Source organism: Squalius cephalus (genome assembly GCF_949319135.1).
Source record: "Squalius cephalus genome assembly, chromosome: 14".
NCBI classification, from domain to species: domain Eukaryota; kingdom Metazoa; phylum Chordata; class Actinopteri; order Cypriniformes; family Leuciscidae; genus Squalius; species Squalius cephalus.
In genome coordinates, this window is record NC_137135.1 from 10,969,830 (window position 1) to 10,987,907 (window position 18,078).

Consider the following 18,078-nt stretch of genomic DNA (forward strand, 5'->3'; position numbering starts at 1 on the left):
TCTCTTAAGTGCCTGAGTGTGCTCGCTGTACCACGGCGTTGGACTATTTTATTTAATCTTTTTCTTTAATCTAAGGAGCAACTGTGTCTAAAGTGCTGGAAAAGAGAGAGTCAAAAGTTTTCTTCTAAGCTATCTGGGATGCTGATGAGATGGATCTGATCAGGAACATTATTAAAATAAAGCAATCTTTAGTGGCAGAAGTGATAGTTCTAACATATTTGTAACACGGAGTCGGCTTTGCAGCCTTGGCTAAACGGAGTATACACAAGACTAGATAATGATCTGAGATGTCATTACTCTGCTGCAAAATTTCAACGGCATCAACATTGATTCCATATGACAATATTAGATCTAAAGTATGATTATGACAATGAGTAGGTCCTGACACGTGTTGTCTAACTCCAATAGAGTTCAGAATGTCTCTAAATGCCAATCCCAATGCATCTTTTTCATTATCTACATGTATATTAAAATCACCAACAATTAGGACTTTATCTGCAGTCAGTACTAACTCTGATAAAGAATCAGCTAATTATTTGATAAAGTCTGTATGGTGGCCTGTATACAGTAGCCAGCACAAATGTCAAGCACAATTTATCATTTACACTAGTGTCAGTGACCTGAAAGCCAATTTTGGGTCATGACCCAATGTGTCACAGAGCAGAAGAATGCAGACAAAGGTACTGTAAAATGCTGATTCTTGACTAAGTACGAGATGTTCTCACAATGTGAAATACAAATGTTTACCTCCAAACCTTATGTTGAGCACAAACTGTTCATTTTAAATATCAGTGTAGGCATTCATGGCTCAGTCAATTCACAGTTTGACATGACCTTATGGATTCAGTCTTTACATGGACTGAAGGCACAAGTCATTCAGAGATGCCACATTGATGCGTGAAATGACAAGCTTTTGTTGGTGAATATTGTGCCATATATTCAAACATTGGTTTTAATTCAAGCCAGAATAGTCAGCAAGGTAATGTTATGACTAACAAATCCACTTTTCACAGGACTGACTATTCGTACAACAAAGACCTGCAATTTCATCCACATCTAAGGCTACAGCTGCTTTAATGTTCTGTGAAACAAATTGTCTCGCACCATTTTGGCACACTGTTAGTATGTTTCACCAGTAACATATGTTTATCCACCAGTTTTTGTTTAATATAACAACTCATGGTGTTCTGAACAGTACAAGGACATGCAAAGCCACACTTACTATGCGATTTTAAGCCTAGTGTTTGACTTTTAAAAATAGAAACTGCATGCATAGATTCTTTTTTCTGTTGAACACAAAATAATTTTTTTAAATAATATTGGTAACCAGACTGTTTACGGTAGCCATTGTCTTCCATGGTATTTTAATTATTTAATTTTTTTCCTACTATGGAAATCAATGGTTACCGTCAACTCTTTGATAACCAACATTCTTTTAAATATCATCATTTGTGTTCAACAGAAGAAAGAATCCCATTCAGGTTTGGAACAACACGAGGGTGAGCAAATGATGACAAAATGTACATTTTTGGGCGAACTATCCCTTTAATTTCCCATATTATATATATATATATATTTGTAGAAACAGAAAAGTGCTATGAGACAGCTAATCAGATAGCTTCCAACTACAAGATCTGTCAGGAAGACAGATGTCAAAAACAAGCACATTATCTATATCTATCTATATATATATATATTCAGTCAGTCAATAAAGTGGCTAGACATCTTTCTGTTCAGAAATCATTCACCTTACTTTTACTTTTTTCAGATGCAATGCGAGGGAAGGAACAGCCCAGACTCAAGGCCGTATTTATCGCAGTGAATCAGGTCTCAAATTTGCTCAGAGTCAGTCTACGTGTATCTATCAGAGTAAATCTGATTATAGGCTAGATATATCTTACCCAGCTGTGCTTTTGGCTTTTTGATGTTGCTTGGTGCTCTCACTAATGACAAATGTTGGAAGATATTGAAGGAATTGATTAAATTATTAAAGTATTAAACCTTGGACTATTCAATATTATGACATTTATGTGATACGCTGGACATACATTTTGAACTAGTTGACATTTTTGTCCTATTCTAATCCAAAGATAGATGTGAGATGTTCCTACTTGATACCTTCATATTATAAAGGCCTTACACTGCTCGCCTCTATAGGAAGCTGACACATAAAGAAATAAATTGGCAATGCTGCCGTTTGCTTTGCAGGTGTTCGAATGATAACAAAAAAAGTAGAAACTGAATTGTGGAGGATATAAATGATGCTATTCCATGCCAGCATTTGTTCTGCAGCTGTACAATTATCAAGAGAGAGAATAATTTACCATATTGAACACACCTGTCTATGGAAATGTTTTTTTTGTTTTTTTTTAAAACAGCTTTTATTGTCATGTGTGTGTATATATATAATTATTATAATTTTTTTTACAAATGCATTTCAGTCTGGACACTGGCTGCTCAACTCGGATTTCAAATTGTCTTTTGCATTTCAAAACCGGCGACGGAAATGCCAGAAGTATTCATACAATGTTCAAATGGGTATGTCCGAATATTTTGGCATTTTATTGTGCAACGGAGGAGTTCTGCACCATGACTAGACAGGGCGCTTATTTGGAGAGCAAGATGATGCACAACCATTTTTCCTGCATCCATTTTGAAAGCCTTGTCACACACATGGGTATGCCTACTTCGTTACCAAAGCAACCCATGCAGATAGGTTGGTTATGTCTGGGCACACAAATCTTTTTTGATCACTTGCAATTAATAGTGTGAGTAAAATCTCTCACATTTTCCTCCTCTAAAGTTCTATGAGAGCTCCAGGTTCTTTAGTTAAGGAGGAAAATCCGAGCACAGTGTGTGATGTTGTTGAGATCTCTTCTAAAAACTTTAAAAGAGACAAGTGTGAGAGTAACAAGTGTTAATGTAACCTCATTTCTGTCTGGGAGAAACGTTTGAGATGTTAAAGAGCTCTACAGTACTTTTTGATTTATCTTCCTTCTGGGTAGTCTCAATCTCATTCATCCAGAACATTTCAATCAAACACAATATGCATGCATTGTCATTGGAGATAAATTTAAACTAGTAACCCTTGGTATTCTAAAATGTATAATGCTATTTAAATGATAGTTTCAATATTTGCAATATGATTTTTTTTTTTTTTAAAGAACAATTGTATTTAACAGTCTTATTTTAGTTTCTCCTAAAATAAAATTGAAGACATCTAAAGACAAAGTTGACTCCTAAATGATAAATACAAGACAATCACCTCTTAGCATTCTGAGCTTAAAGTACTCCTGTCAGAGTCATATCCTTGTGAGCAGCACATCGACATTGAGACACAACTGCACCTCAGACAGCATGAGTTTAAGTCCCAGCTAAAGGTACTTTCCTGCTCCTGTTCCCTTCTCACCTTTCCCATTTTTTGCTGTCTACTTACACTCTAAAAAGAGATGTTAAAAAACAACACACAAGATGTGTTGATGGCATTTTGACACATGTTGTGTAGATTTTTAACACACAATGTGTGTTAAAATGTAACTCTGGAAACACTCTAAAAAGCGATGTGTTAAAAAACAACACACAAGATGTGTTGATGGTATTTTGACACATTTTGTGTATATTTTTAACACACAATGTGTGTTAAAATGTAACAGAATAGCACTGGGTGGAGGAGAGTTTGTGTTTATGAAAAAAAATATAGGTATATTTTATATGGTATCCCATAAAATGCTCTAAAATAAATAAAGCAATACATTCAAATAAACAAATTAAATCTTAATTCATGAAAACTTAAAGATTAACAGGTGTTTTTTGCAGCCAATCACATCATGCCTCTTTTTCAATGTCTTTTTCAAATGCTGCTTTCACTTGTTATTAATAACCAGATTAACTTTATTTCTGTCAGACGTCTACAGAAGCTCTTATTGAGAATTAACAGGTTTTGGTCTTGACGATTCATTGAATGTTTCATTTAAAGTCACCAGAATCGTGATTAGTGTCAGCTTTATTTGGGCTCGACCCTTGACTCTTCAGCATTAGCTTTCTCTGATTGCTGTAAATGTGTATTAATTTTAACACATTTGAAACAGCAGAAATAATCATAAGAAAAATATGCTCAGATGATAATATTATCATCATGAACGTGTATATTGTTAAGCTCAGCATGTGTTTAATGTTTGAAAAGTGAGAGTAATATATAAAAGATGACTTTTAAAAAGTTTAACATATTGCAATTAGCTTAAAATTAATTTTTAAATACACAGTTCGTACAGAATCTTACAGACCATGGTATCAAACAGACATCAAGAATCAGCACATGAATCTCAACAATGGTGACAAACAAAAAGCTTCATGCCGCAATGCATGCTGGGTGCCACCATAGTACAAATCTCATCTATGACTCCCAGCATGCATTGCGGCATGAAGCTTTTCGTTTGTCACCATTGTTGAGATTCATACGCTGATTCTTGAGGTCTGTGTTTGACTAGTTTCTGATGCAGATTAAAATTTTCAGAAAACATTTTTTTATTTTTTATTCTGCACTGTTGGATAGCATGATGTAGTGGCACAAGATTATAACTAACAGCACATAAATAAATTAAATGCACACCATCCATATACTCATAAACTTGATCAGATCAGCACTTGCTGATTATGACATCAAGAAACATCTGATCATATTATCTCTCGCCATAACAAATGTATTTTATTAAAATACAGTTAAAGCAGCCAGAGAAAAACTAAAAGAAGAGTAAAGGGTCAAGAGCTAAAATAAAGGAGCCATTAATCACGATTCTGGTGACTTAAATAAAACGTTCAATGAAACATCAACATCTAAAACTCAGTTAATTCTCAATAAGAGCTTGTCTATGTAGATTCATGATGTCTAAACCATCCAAATGTTCAAACAAACTCTTTATTAAACGTCACTGGACTCCATAAAAACAAGTTAACAATACGTTTCAGTTTTCATCCGAACACTCAGTTGTAAAAACACAGGAAGTGACTCTGGCAAATACACACCGACTACAGACACATATCTGACACAAGTTGTGTAACTATAACACATTAGTGTGTAAAAAGGTTTCAACACACTTCTGTGTAAGAGGAATAAAACATTAGTTGTGTTAAAGGTAATACAAAATGTGTAGTCCTTATAAACACAGAGATGTGTTAAGAATCGACACAGGTTGTGTGTTAAATTTGACACACCATGTGTTGTCCCTGAGCACACACACTACATGTGTTAAAATCTACACAACATGTGTTAAAATCTACACAACATGTGTTGTCCCTGAGCACACACACCACATGTGTTAAAATCTACACAACATGCGTCATTTTTAACATCTCTTTTTACAGGTTGTAATATTTTTGCATCTGACCCTTTCGCTTTATTTTTTAAAATGACACAATTTGTGTTAAAATGACTTAGGCCTACACATTTATTGTGTTAAATTTGACACAACATGTGTTGTCCCTGAGCACACTCACTACATGTGTTAAAACGGACACAACATGTGTCATTTTTAACACATCTCTTTTTAGAGTGTACTGTCCTGTCCATCAAAAGTGGAAAAACTCAATGTAATCAATAAAACAATGAAAGAGCAGCCTCTGAGCAATACAACATGTTTATAACAGAGTCTTGAAAGAGGTTACAGTAAGACAATAAAGATATGCTCTATGTTTCTTCCACCACATTCTCAGTTTTTACTCTTTTTCTCTCAAATATGTTTCATGTCTCATTTGTGTCTATTTTTATTTATTTAATTTTAAGAGAAACATCTAAAATACTAAAATGAGAGATATATGAGAATCACAACCAAATCTCCTGAGCTTAGGAAAAGCAACCACTGAGCAATATATATTTTCCTCTGGGGTAGTGACAGATCTTTTCTTTGTATTAACATACATACAATATATCAAAATAAATGATAAAAAACTAAAAAAAAAGTAGGGAGGGTTTTGATTCTATGCATCAGTTGTTGATTAGATGTTGAAAATTATAACAATATAACATTATACTTCCGGTTTCCTTTTCTGCCTGCCATCTTTGTAGTCCTTTTGTAGTTTTTTTTTTTTTTTTAATGTTGTTCTCCCTTTGATTGTCTCCCCCAGGTGTGTCTTGTTACCTTGTTATCTTAGGTGTGTTTACAGCACGTTGTAATTGCCGTATTTACCAGATTTCAACTTGTAAAAAGCGTTCACATCCTTGTAGAGCTCGTAATTACAGCTTGATGGGAAGTTTCTGAGAGCTCCTGCTTGTACCATGTGACCGCTGTACCACCCGACTCCTGCAGATTTATTTAGGCATTAATAGTGTTGCCATAGAAATGCATAATTCCCAGTCCGAGGATGTGAACCGCTCCGAATAGAGCATCACGTTGTCATCTCAAGCCTATGGTAATTACGACATGGCGTGTACGCAGCACTTGTTAAGCTTGTCAGCCCTTCTGTTTCTCTTGTTGCTTTGTCAGTTGTTGAATGTAATGGATGTCTGTGCTTCATGCTTTTGTGTTCCAGGTTGTTGTTTTGTTTCATTTATTAAAACTCCTGCAATTTGAGGAGACAAATGTGAGACCACAGGAGTCTTTAGTTTAGGGAAAAAAAATCTGTGCACCGTGTGTGATGTTGTTGAGGTCTCTTCTGAAGCTTTAGAGGAGACAGATATGAAACCACAAAGTCTCTAGGTAAGGAGAAAAATATGAGCACACATTCCCACTGGTTGTCCTTGCTGTCCTTGTTACAATTTTGACTAAGCATTACAAGGCCAAAAGCATTTTTAAAAAAGACACGTGATGAAATGTTCACTATAAGATCGTAACATGCATTTAGAAAAAAAGGTGAATTTCCATGTCATGCCAACTTTAAAGTGGACACTCTTATACATCATTAACTCTTGTTACAATTTGAATAGTGAGCAGCATACAAAGAATACAAAGAGTTTTTCATGTACAAATACACATTCTTTCACACATACACATACAAATTCTAAGTATTTTTTTAGTGGTAATTGACTGAATTTGACTGAATGAAATCTATGAAGTGTTTATGAAAACAATATGGAACAGAAATGCATTTTTTTCTGTGTTTGTAGATTCAAGCAGAGTCTTGCATTATTCAAAATAAGATTCATATTCCCCAGCAAAATGTTTTTTTTTTCTCTTTCTCTGATATTCCCACACATCTGTCATGCTTTCTGTATGCTTGCTCTTTCTTCTCCCGTAAAATGAAACTTCACAAGATTTGTTTGACAAAAACCCCCACTAAACGTGGCAGACGTTTCTCCTAACTATAACACCCGAGCAGGACTTGCTGGTCTCAGTTGGATAATAGCATCTCAGAGTCTGACGATACAAGAAAATACTGCACTTTTTCCGTTTTCCTATTCGTTTTTTAAGAGGGAACACAATCGGAAAAGATGTAAAGACTTTTATTGCGTAATTTAACTTTCCAATAGCCTAAAGTTTAATTAAATGAATGCTAAGTTAAATGACCTCTCTTAGTGCGCTAACATCAGGGGAAACCTAAGAACAGAAACACCAGCCATGGTGGGCGTCGTGAGGACGGTGCATTCCATAATCATGGCTGTTACCTGTTGTCTCTGTGACTGCACGACCGGTATTCCCTTGTGGCCTTGGCTACCATGGCAGCGCAGAGATTCAGGCTTTGTGCTGAATGCACACGCAATCATCCTGTCAGTCTGTCAGAACTAGAGCTCCTGCGGGACTCAGCTCTAAAGCAAACGTACAGTAGGGTTCATGGACACCGAGAGTTCCTCCACCCGTCTCGGGTGAGGCAAACCCAAAAGTCATATGCATATTCGCTTCAGAGGGAATAACAGGGAAAAAAATCACAAGCAAGGGATGCAGTTAGCAACATGCAGTGTTAAAACAGGAATGTTGATTTTGCTGTTCTTTCCTTTGAACCAGGGTTATTATAGTTGATAAATAATAATAATAATTAAAAAAAACATAATATAAGTAATATTAATTAACAACATGCACTTATATAATTAGGGGTAAAGTTTGATTCAGGGTTAGTTGCATTTAATTACACATAATTTACTGTTATCACTATAGTAATTAACGTGTAATAAGGTCACTGTTAAATGAAGTGTTACCCTTATTTTATTTCAGCTCATTCTCATTTTCATTTAGTTTAAATTGATGTACTAACATAACTAAAACTAAAAGTAATAATGAATAAAAAGTACATAGATGTTTAAAAAAAAGACAATAACCCACAAGACAATGGATAAAGCCGCGTTTCCACCGAAATTACCACACTTTTTTCCCTGGAACTTTTTTTCCCCCAGACCTGTTGCTGTCTGCATTTCCACCGCGGTCTACATTACCGTGAAGATTTGGCAAATTAGCCAGATGACATAAACTGCGCACTACTTTACAGTTCCCACTGGATTTTATCCTTTGAATTTAAGTTTAATAAAGCCTGAATCTCGTCATTGGTCCACTGGTCGTATTTTTTAAACTCCATTGTTGATTCGAATAGTAAACAACTCTTACTGCATGCACCGCAACAGACTTTTAAAAATGGTGGTAAAAATAAACGCTGCGTGGAGTCAACCAATCAAAATGCAGCATGAACTCAACCAATCAGCATGTTCAACGCCCAAGGCCCCCCCCCCGAAAGTTCCTGAACTTTGAAAAAGTACTACCTCGCGAGCAGCGACTTTCGGAGGGGGAAATATTTACCCGGAACTTCATGTAGACCCTGGTTCCTGCAGTCGAAACAGACCGAGTACCATCCCAAAGTCCCTAGTTCCTGGGGAAAATTACTGCGGTGGAAACGCGGCTTACTATTAAAATGAAAACAGAAAAGATTCAAATAAATACGAATTCAAAATATAAATAAAAACTATAAAATAAGCTTGATACTAAAATAACACTGCTTTGAACATGCATGCACAGCATGGGGCCAGTGTGGTGCATAATGACATCTGTAATAACAATATGCGTATCCTGTAGTGAGCAATACATAATTAAGTCATTTCTCTTCATGTTTAATATTTCATGTTCAAACAATATCCAAGCTGCAGTTGTTGATTTATATTATTCAGCACTGACAAGTTAAAACATTTAATACTATGCTACATTTGAATCTGTTATCTGTCTTAACACTGTTGCCAGTGTGTTGCTCCATAGCAACAAAGCAGAAAATAATATTAGAGAAACTAAAATTGCACGAGGACGACATTTTGAGGTGTTGGGGAATTCGAGGAATGTTGCGACTGCGTTTGGAGACAGGCTGCAGAGAACATGGCAGCCAAAGACGGCTTGTCAAGGTTGTACTCGGTGTACGACAACACAAGCAGTAAAAGCAGGAAAATAAAGAGATAGAGAGGCAGATTGCGGGGGCCAGCGAGTGGGAGAGCGCTCACTGTGTCCTCCAGTTGAAGCGGTGGGCAGCCCACTTGTGCTCTGAAGTGACGTGGTACATGGTCTTGATTGTTAGTGTTATTCTATGTGTACTATACTCTGTGCGTCATCTGATGCAGAAAGGTACCAATGACTACAAAGGGCTATTCTCACCACTCTTGTAAGGTTGCCCTGGGCCATGAACAAAGACATTTTTACTTTGCCAGTGTTATGAATGCAAACCACTGAAAGAAAAAAGATGAATAGCTTTCCTAATTTAATTGAGACAGGGTTTTTTTTTTTTTTTTTTTTTTTTCTGGTATTGACCCTGTTACACCACAATCCATGACATGAATGCATAAGCTGCTGGGTGAAAAGTACCACAAGTGAAGGCTAGTATTAAATACAAAATAAAGTGACATTAAATATAGGACAGGAATACTGTAGTTTTATACATCAGGATTTGATCGGAAAAGTGAGGTGAATATTATTTTCCCCCACGGCCTTGGTGACATTTTAGAAGAAGAAATCATTTCAGAGGTGATGAAAGATTAAAAAAACAAAAAACAAAAACAAAAAAAAACACCTTTATTTATATATAAAAGATGCAGTGATGAACTGAATTGGTAAGACCAAAGAGATTTATTAATAAAACTCTTAAAGGGGTCATGAACTGGATTGTTTTATTATTTTATAATGTTGCCTGGGGTGCCCTTATAATGTTAGTATGATTTTTACATAAAAAAATTGTCATAATTTATAAATAAAAGCCATTTTTCCAAGCCTGATTTCTGCCTCAGATTTGAACGCTCCGTTTTAAGGGGCGTGTCTGCTGTGAGACTGCAGTGCAAACGCCCACTGCTGTGATTGGCTGACATGCTTGCAATGAAATAGCTAGTATTACAGGAACTCTCTCGAAAACTTTTACTACGTTTTTACTATTACAGCTATCGAGATTAACAAATCGTGAAAAGTATCGTTTAAAGCATTATATTTAAATCTATTCCATCACATGAAAGGTTGCAGCATGATGAGCACTGAGCAGATGACAGACAGTCTGTTGATCGCGTGAATAAAGATCTTATCATTGCAACGCATTTTTTGCACTCTCACAAATGCTTACACCAAATCACAATGCAAACACGATGTGAGTACACAGTAAGAGCTTCGTTGTGTAGCCTAGTGTAACAGTGTCATTATTTCATCACGAGTTTGGTGAGTGTCCAGATTAGCTCTCGCGGCTCGCGCTGTGCTGTTTGATTGACAGCTTGGGCGAAAGGGATCGTTCTTTGATCGCTTTCTGTAGGCTATTTAATTTAATAACAGTTTAAAAAAAGATTATTTTCATAATACTACGAGAAATTATGTGAAGTTGATCGTTTAGCACTGATGCATAAACAGTATTGAACGATTTTAAGAGAAATATCTGAACTTGAATAATTACACCGAAATCACTGATCAGGTCAGGCATTAGAATACACATGGTTACTTACATGTTGCTGGCAGATCCGTGTCGGGAAATTGTGATTGACTGATTTAATAAAGTTTAACCATGCTGGAATCCGAATGAAGCTTATGCAGACTGCCTTCTTCCACAAACAGGCACGCACAATATTTAGTAAACAGCATGTTTATTGCTTGTAGTAGCTCGATCCGGTTTAGCAATCATCATGTCGTCATACACTCTTAGAAAGAATGTGTCAAAAATGACACAACCTGTGTTAAATTTGAACACATCTGTGGGTGAGCTCCAGGACTACTAGATTTGTGTTAATTTCAACTCATTCACTGTGTTAATGAGTTTAACACACTAAATGTGTCAGAAAGGTTAACATAAAGATGTGTAAAATATGTGTAAACATGTGTAACATTACCACATTATGTGCTATCCTTGGCTACACACACTGTGTTAAGAAAGGTATCTAAAATCCTAAATCCTAAACAAAATAAGCATTTGACAAAATAAAGTCTGTGGTTGATTATCTTATTTATTATAATGACTGACATATCAACAATTCAATTCAATCCAGAATAGAACAATACAATTTAAAGCAGTCAAAAAGGAAATGTCCAACATAGGATAAAACAGTTATTTTCTCAATCTCATTAGGTAACATGACACACTTCCCCACCTTCAAAATAATTTCACTTATTTCCAAAACATTTTTGGCTTGATGTACAATACATTGGTGGCCAAGTTTAGAAAATATTAAGCATTTTAATGTTTTTGAAAGAAATCTCTTATGCTCACCAAATATTTTATTTGATACAAAAGTAGAGTAAAAACAAGTAAATATTGTGAAATATTATTACAATGTAAAACAGCTGTTTTCTATTTGAATATATTTAAAAAATATTATTTTATTCATGTGATCAAAGCTGAATTTTCAGCATCATTACTCCAAGTTTTCAGTGTCACATGATCCTTCAGAAATCATTCTAATACGATGATTTGATGCTCAAGAAACAGTTCTCATTATTATTATCAATGTCTGTACTCCTCCATCTTTTTCACAGCATTGAAGTAAAAGTGATCATAAAATCAGTCTTTAATAAGCCAGTCTTTGGGAATAAGCATTTTGTTCACCTTTGGGAAAAATACATAAATGAACCTAAACCTAAATTAACTTATCCTGTTCAGAACTTAGTCTTGTTTAGCCAGACCTATCCCTAGACTCTATTGCAGCTTTTCTTGACCAAGGACCACCCAAGAGGACGTTTGACTGACATATAACGCAACCAATCACAGTTCGTTTTGTTCTGCGTCATGTTTAGGGGCGTGGTAATATATGATGTTGATGTCCCTACAATAACAGACTGGCTGCATCTAATAAATTATTCATTCAAGAACGTTAAGCAAGTTTACGGCAACAATGGAGTCGCAAACTTCAAATACTTTTGAAAATCCAGCGTTTAGTTGATCCTGGTAAGCGCTCATTGTCACAGTTGTAAGCACAATAGCATTCTTCTTCCACGAGGGGTTTTGGTGTCACGGCATTTGTTTCCAGGCGAACCGATAAAGAACACGACACTCACATCTCCCGAACATCCTGTAGAATTCAACCAATCAGATCGCGACTTTGAAACTCCTGAAGTGTTTCCAGAAAAGTGTGACATATGCATCAGTCCCCTGTTTCCTGGATGCAAACGTGTCCACCAACACAAATGTGCTCAGTTCTTCTTCAGAGAAGATCGCAGTTCCAACACTATATAAAAATATAATAGGGAGAGAGAGAGGAGAAAATTACACAAGCATCAAATTGTTTTTAATCTCCATCATACTATAATTCAGAATATATATATTTGTAAGTAACACCCTTTTGTCAGCACATTCAAACATTTCAGTTGAACTGTAAACTTAATTATGCCAGATTAAATTTTAATACTTACATTTCCTTAATTCTCTCCAAAAATGCTGAGATCCGTAGGCTTAACTGCAATCAGGGATTTAGGCTAGCCAATTTCAACTTGTTTGCAGTGAAGGGACAGCTGTTTGAGACAAATACACAGTAAGATACATGATGCAAGAAATCCCCATGTGATGATCTTTTTCTTTCCCTCAGTAGTTAACCTACCTGTGCGCTGATAGGCTATGCTTAGGCACCTTCCTGGTCAGGTCGGACTCCTTGGCCTAATAATAGATCAAAAGAATGCAAAAATAAAAACTTAAGTTGTTTAGAATGCTTGATTTGATATGAATTAATGATTTAGTGAGTTTTACTGCAATGCTTACCTGAATAAATTAAATCTGGTGAGACTGAACATGGTGGTCGGTGGAAAATGGTCCATCTTCTGATTGGTTCATTTGCTGTGTAATAAATATTAGACATAATGCAAAGGTCACTTATTTGATATAAAGTTAGCACATGTATCGTATGCTAACAGTTACCTAGCCTGCACATCACTGGTTCAAGAGCACTTATGACATATTGCTAATCATTTCAGCAAACTTTCAAATCCACTACTTACGACTACATTTTATATGTAACGTTAATCAAATTAATAAAGAGCAGACGATTTTTAAAACACCCTTACAGATAACATTTTGTGTATTGTAAATCGAGTAGCACTAAGTTAAAATCTAGGTGCGGTCACGTTTACCATTGCTTGGCGAAATTTTGCGTGTAAAATCCATTTATTAATAAAGGTCTCTTCATTATCTGGAATTTCGTGTGAAAGTGGAAATAAATTATGCCGATTTTGAATCGGGGTTTCCACGCAAATTCGCAGCATTGATCAACATAAAGCTGCTTGGTTTAACTTAGCCGTGCTTCAGCTAACTTTAGTCGAGTTTTTTGCCCGCAAAATCTCGTCGTAACCGTAACCTAGCTTTTAAACCAGTATTAAAATAACAGTAGCAGGAAATATTGTTTTTGTAAATGAACATGAGTAAAAAAAATATAATTCAAGTACAGCTTACCTCAAGAACCTTGAGCATCACCGGCGTGATTCGGCGCGAATCATCTCCTCCCTGGTAAAAGAGGTGGTTTTCACGAACAGTTTTGACGCGAGGGGTAGTCGATAACGAAGTGGTATACATGTTTTATTTTCAACAATATAGTAAAAACAAAATAGTTGCTGTCGTTAACAGACTTATCTACTAACCTTACTGAACTGACTGGAACTGGATTATGTTCACTCAAAAGTCACCTTATTGGTTGGTTCAGTTCGACTAGCTAATTTAAATAACGGTCGCATTATAAAAAATAACACATTAAAGTGTGTAAGCACATCAGTCTACTCATATTGTGTTAAATGCTTTGAGTAAATACCCAAGTTGTGTAAACTTTAAACTACACATGGATATGTGTAAAATAGATTATTTTTTTATACACAGTTTTAGTTAATATTGACACAAAATGTGTAAATTAGAGTGTTACACATAATTTGTGTAATTTTTCTACACATTCCTTCTAAGAGTGTATGTTATTTAGCATGTTTGTGCGAATCGGTGGGCGGGGCTAAACAGGCCGTGTTGAAGTAGGCGTTGATCTTCTTTTGTGGAGGCGGTGTTTTATCCTCTTTGACGTCATAGTTCCCCACTTTGAAAAACGAGTCGTTTGCTGAGCCTGATGTCTATAAAAGCTTTTATTGGACTAACAAGGTAGTTTTCAGTTCTGAAACTTACAGGATATTATTATAGTATGATGATCTCTTATATGTCAAAAGCTCAAGGAAACTTTGATTTCTCAGTTCATCACCCCTTTAAAGGGATATCACCTAAAAATGAAAAAATCTGTCATTGTTTAATCAACTTCATGTTCTTTTTTTTTTTTTATGAAATCTGTGAGATTTTCTGTCCCTCCATTGAAAATCCCTTACACCAAGAGCCAGATTTACTAAACAGGGCAAATTTGCATGTGAGCACAATTCCAAAAAAGAGCAAATTAAAGAACACAGATGAAGCCGGGTCATTTCCATAATGACCAACACAAGAGCGGAGCAGCGCAAATTAGCACCTGGTTTAAGAAATGCCTTTTTTGGGCGCAAACACCAGTAAATTGACAAGTGCAAACCTTAGTAAATCTCCTTGCGTGATTCATATAATATTCTCCTCCCATAAATTTTGCGCCTGAAAGGGAAACTCCTACAAATGCATATTAAGGTCAGCCGCAAAAATAGACAGACACGCACCCATAGAGCACATCAAATGATAAACACGGAAACCCAACAGTACTTGCTTGTCACACGAAAACAAACCTTTTTGGTTTGCAACAGCATTGAGTTTGATGTACTCGCTTATTATATACATTTTGTACATTTTGAACGCTTTAAGTTTCAAATGAGAATCACTACAATTATTAAATATATTTTGTGACAAAGGTCTTCTTTATGATTTTTTTTTTAGTTTTGTTCAAGGTAATTAAAGCAGCAGTTTTTTAATAAAGGAATAATATGTAAAAGTATGGTATTTGGGGTTAAAGTTGCCCCTGCTGTTGGGGCAAAAGGTACAATAATTAACATGATAATAAACAGCTGGCTGATTTTTGTTCACATGGTAAATATCATATATTAAGTTGGGTGTCCACCTTAGAGATAATCACAATATTTATAATGAAAGCATCATATTTAATTAAATTAATCAAATAAAATGATATTAATCATATCATATAATAAAATATAATTTATTGTTACTACTGTAAATCTATATTAAACTATTATGGGATCTCCTTCAATGCTTCCAGAATCTTTACTTTTTAAAATCATTTTGTTTCTGTATTTTTAAAATATATTTTTGTATTAACATATACTTTAATGACAGCATATTTATTGAACAAAATTATTTTATTCATCAAAATAAACAGAAAATAGTATAAACTTTGCAAAATAGATTGTTTTGAACAAGTATTAACTTAGACATTATTAAAAACATATTATTATTTACATAAATATAATTTACATAAATATTATAATATTCTGTGCCTTTTGCCCCATGCTGGTTAGCCTTTTACGCTGTGTGTGAGGTAAAAGGCCCACCTTGCCACCTCATACATTTATTATTCACAGATTTTTTAACTAACAAACCACTTTACTTTCACACAAAATCTGTTGCTCCATCAATGTTCAAAAAACCTTTTTTTTTTTCTGCAATCATACACTATGAGAGTAGTGAAAAGCTCTTTTTTCTTTAGGTGTGCCTTTACAACCTATATTAATAAATTACATAATCCAAATCACTCACTAAGTCACCACAACCAGCTAAATAATAATATACTATACTAATATATATATATATATATATATATATATATATATATATATATATATATATATATATATATATATATATACACACACAAAGGAACAGTGAATTCAATTATCCTGATGTTCAGCCGAAATGGATTTAAGGCATTGGAATGCAGATAAAACATTGATTCACCTCACCACCACTTTTGCTTTCTCCTTTCCAGTATGTGAGTCTCTATGCTTCTTCTAGGCCGCTGTGCCTATAAGAAGTTTTCTATTCTTTCTATCTTTGACTTTTTTTACTTGTGGTATACTGGTTTAAAAGTATTAAGATAGTGGTTTGTTGTCTCTCTGCCAGTTCTTTTTAACTGGCAGGATGACTTCGGCCGTGAGGACGTTAGATTTCCTCACACGGCGTCACGCTGTGAAAATTAGTCTGAACGCTACTGTGGAAGAGTGCAGTTTAGCTGTTGGGGAGGTGGTTGGCTGTGAAAACATTCTGTCGGCATCAAGGATGAACAACGCGGTTGTTGTGTTTTTGAAAACCGTTGAGTTAGCAAACATGTTGGTTGAAAGTGGAGTTGTTATTGACAATGTTTTTGTTCCAGTGTTACCGTTGTCTACACCAGTGGTTCCCAAACCTGTCCTGAAGGCACCCCAACACTGCACATTTTCTTTGTCTCCCTAATCAAACACACCTGATTCAACTCATCAGCTCATTAACCCATGTGATAATGAGCTGATGAGTCTCTATGCTTCTTATAGGCCGCTGTGCCTATAAGAAGTTTTCTATTCTTCAACGTGCCGTTGATTCACACGTGTGATTCAGTTTTAAAACCATCTTTCAAGTTAGCCCTTCCAACAACTCCACTCCACGTGAACTACACGTGAATCAACGTGCCGCCGTTCATTAAAAATGATGTGCTGGTTAAGTTGTTGGAAAGACACGGCAGACTGGTTTCTCCAATTAAGATGATGCAAATTGGTTGTAAATCGACGTTACTGAAGCATGTAGTATCTTTTAGACGTTTTGTGTATATGGTTTCAAAGGACAATAGAGAAGAGTTGGATTTGTCTTTTAACTTCAGTCATGACGATTTCAACTATGTAGTTTATGCCACGACTAACAGCATGAAGTGCCTTAGTTGTGGGGAAGTAGGACATCTTGTGAGGTTTTGCCCAAAAAAGGACGCTAAATCAAATAGTGAAATTCCATCGGTTTTGGTTGAAAAAGTTGGTGAAATTGAGGGTGTACCGTTAGTGCAGAATGTTAGCAGTGAAGTGCCGACAACAGCGGATGTTACGTTAGCTGAGGTAAACAATGTACAGCCTTCTGTTGTAGATGCAGGCTTAGCGGGTTCATCAGGTGATGCTGCAGTTTTGGAGCCAAAGGGGATCGAGTCAGTGGCAGCTATAGATGGAGCTTCTGTCTCTGATGAAAGGTGTCAGTTAACTGGTGGTTTGTATGCAGAGTTCAGGAAGTAGTCAAGTTATGGAGCTGGATGGGAGTCAGGTTTCTGGGGGAGAGGATGAATGTGTTTTTAAAGCACCACAAAACAGGAGAATGATGCAGAGCCACTCTAGTAAATCTAGAAAGCCAGGGAATAGTCAAACTGATACCGAAAGTGACACAGACATTTCAGAATGTAGTGTTACTTTTGATCACACAAATGATGAGCCTTCAGAGCGGTCTTACAGTGTAGATGACGTGAAGCTCTTTTTGAGAGTAACAAAGAATGCAAGAAATGTGCGCATTACTGAGTACTTTCCTGATTTGGAGCAATTTGTAGAGAAAGCAAAGTCTTTTAAGAGTGAGGGTCTTTTTTCTGATCAAGAGGTATACAGACTGAGGAAAATTCTCACAAAAGTAAATTTTCAATTAGGAATTAATGTTGAGAAGTTTTAAAATTATATTTATGAGATGAAGTTTTTTTGTGCAAGATTGGACAGATTTTATGGTTTAAGTCATCAACTCAATCTTTTTAGAGATTGTTCTATCATTCCAGTTAGC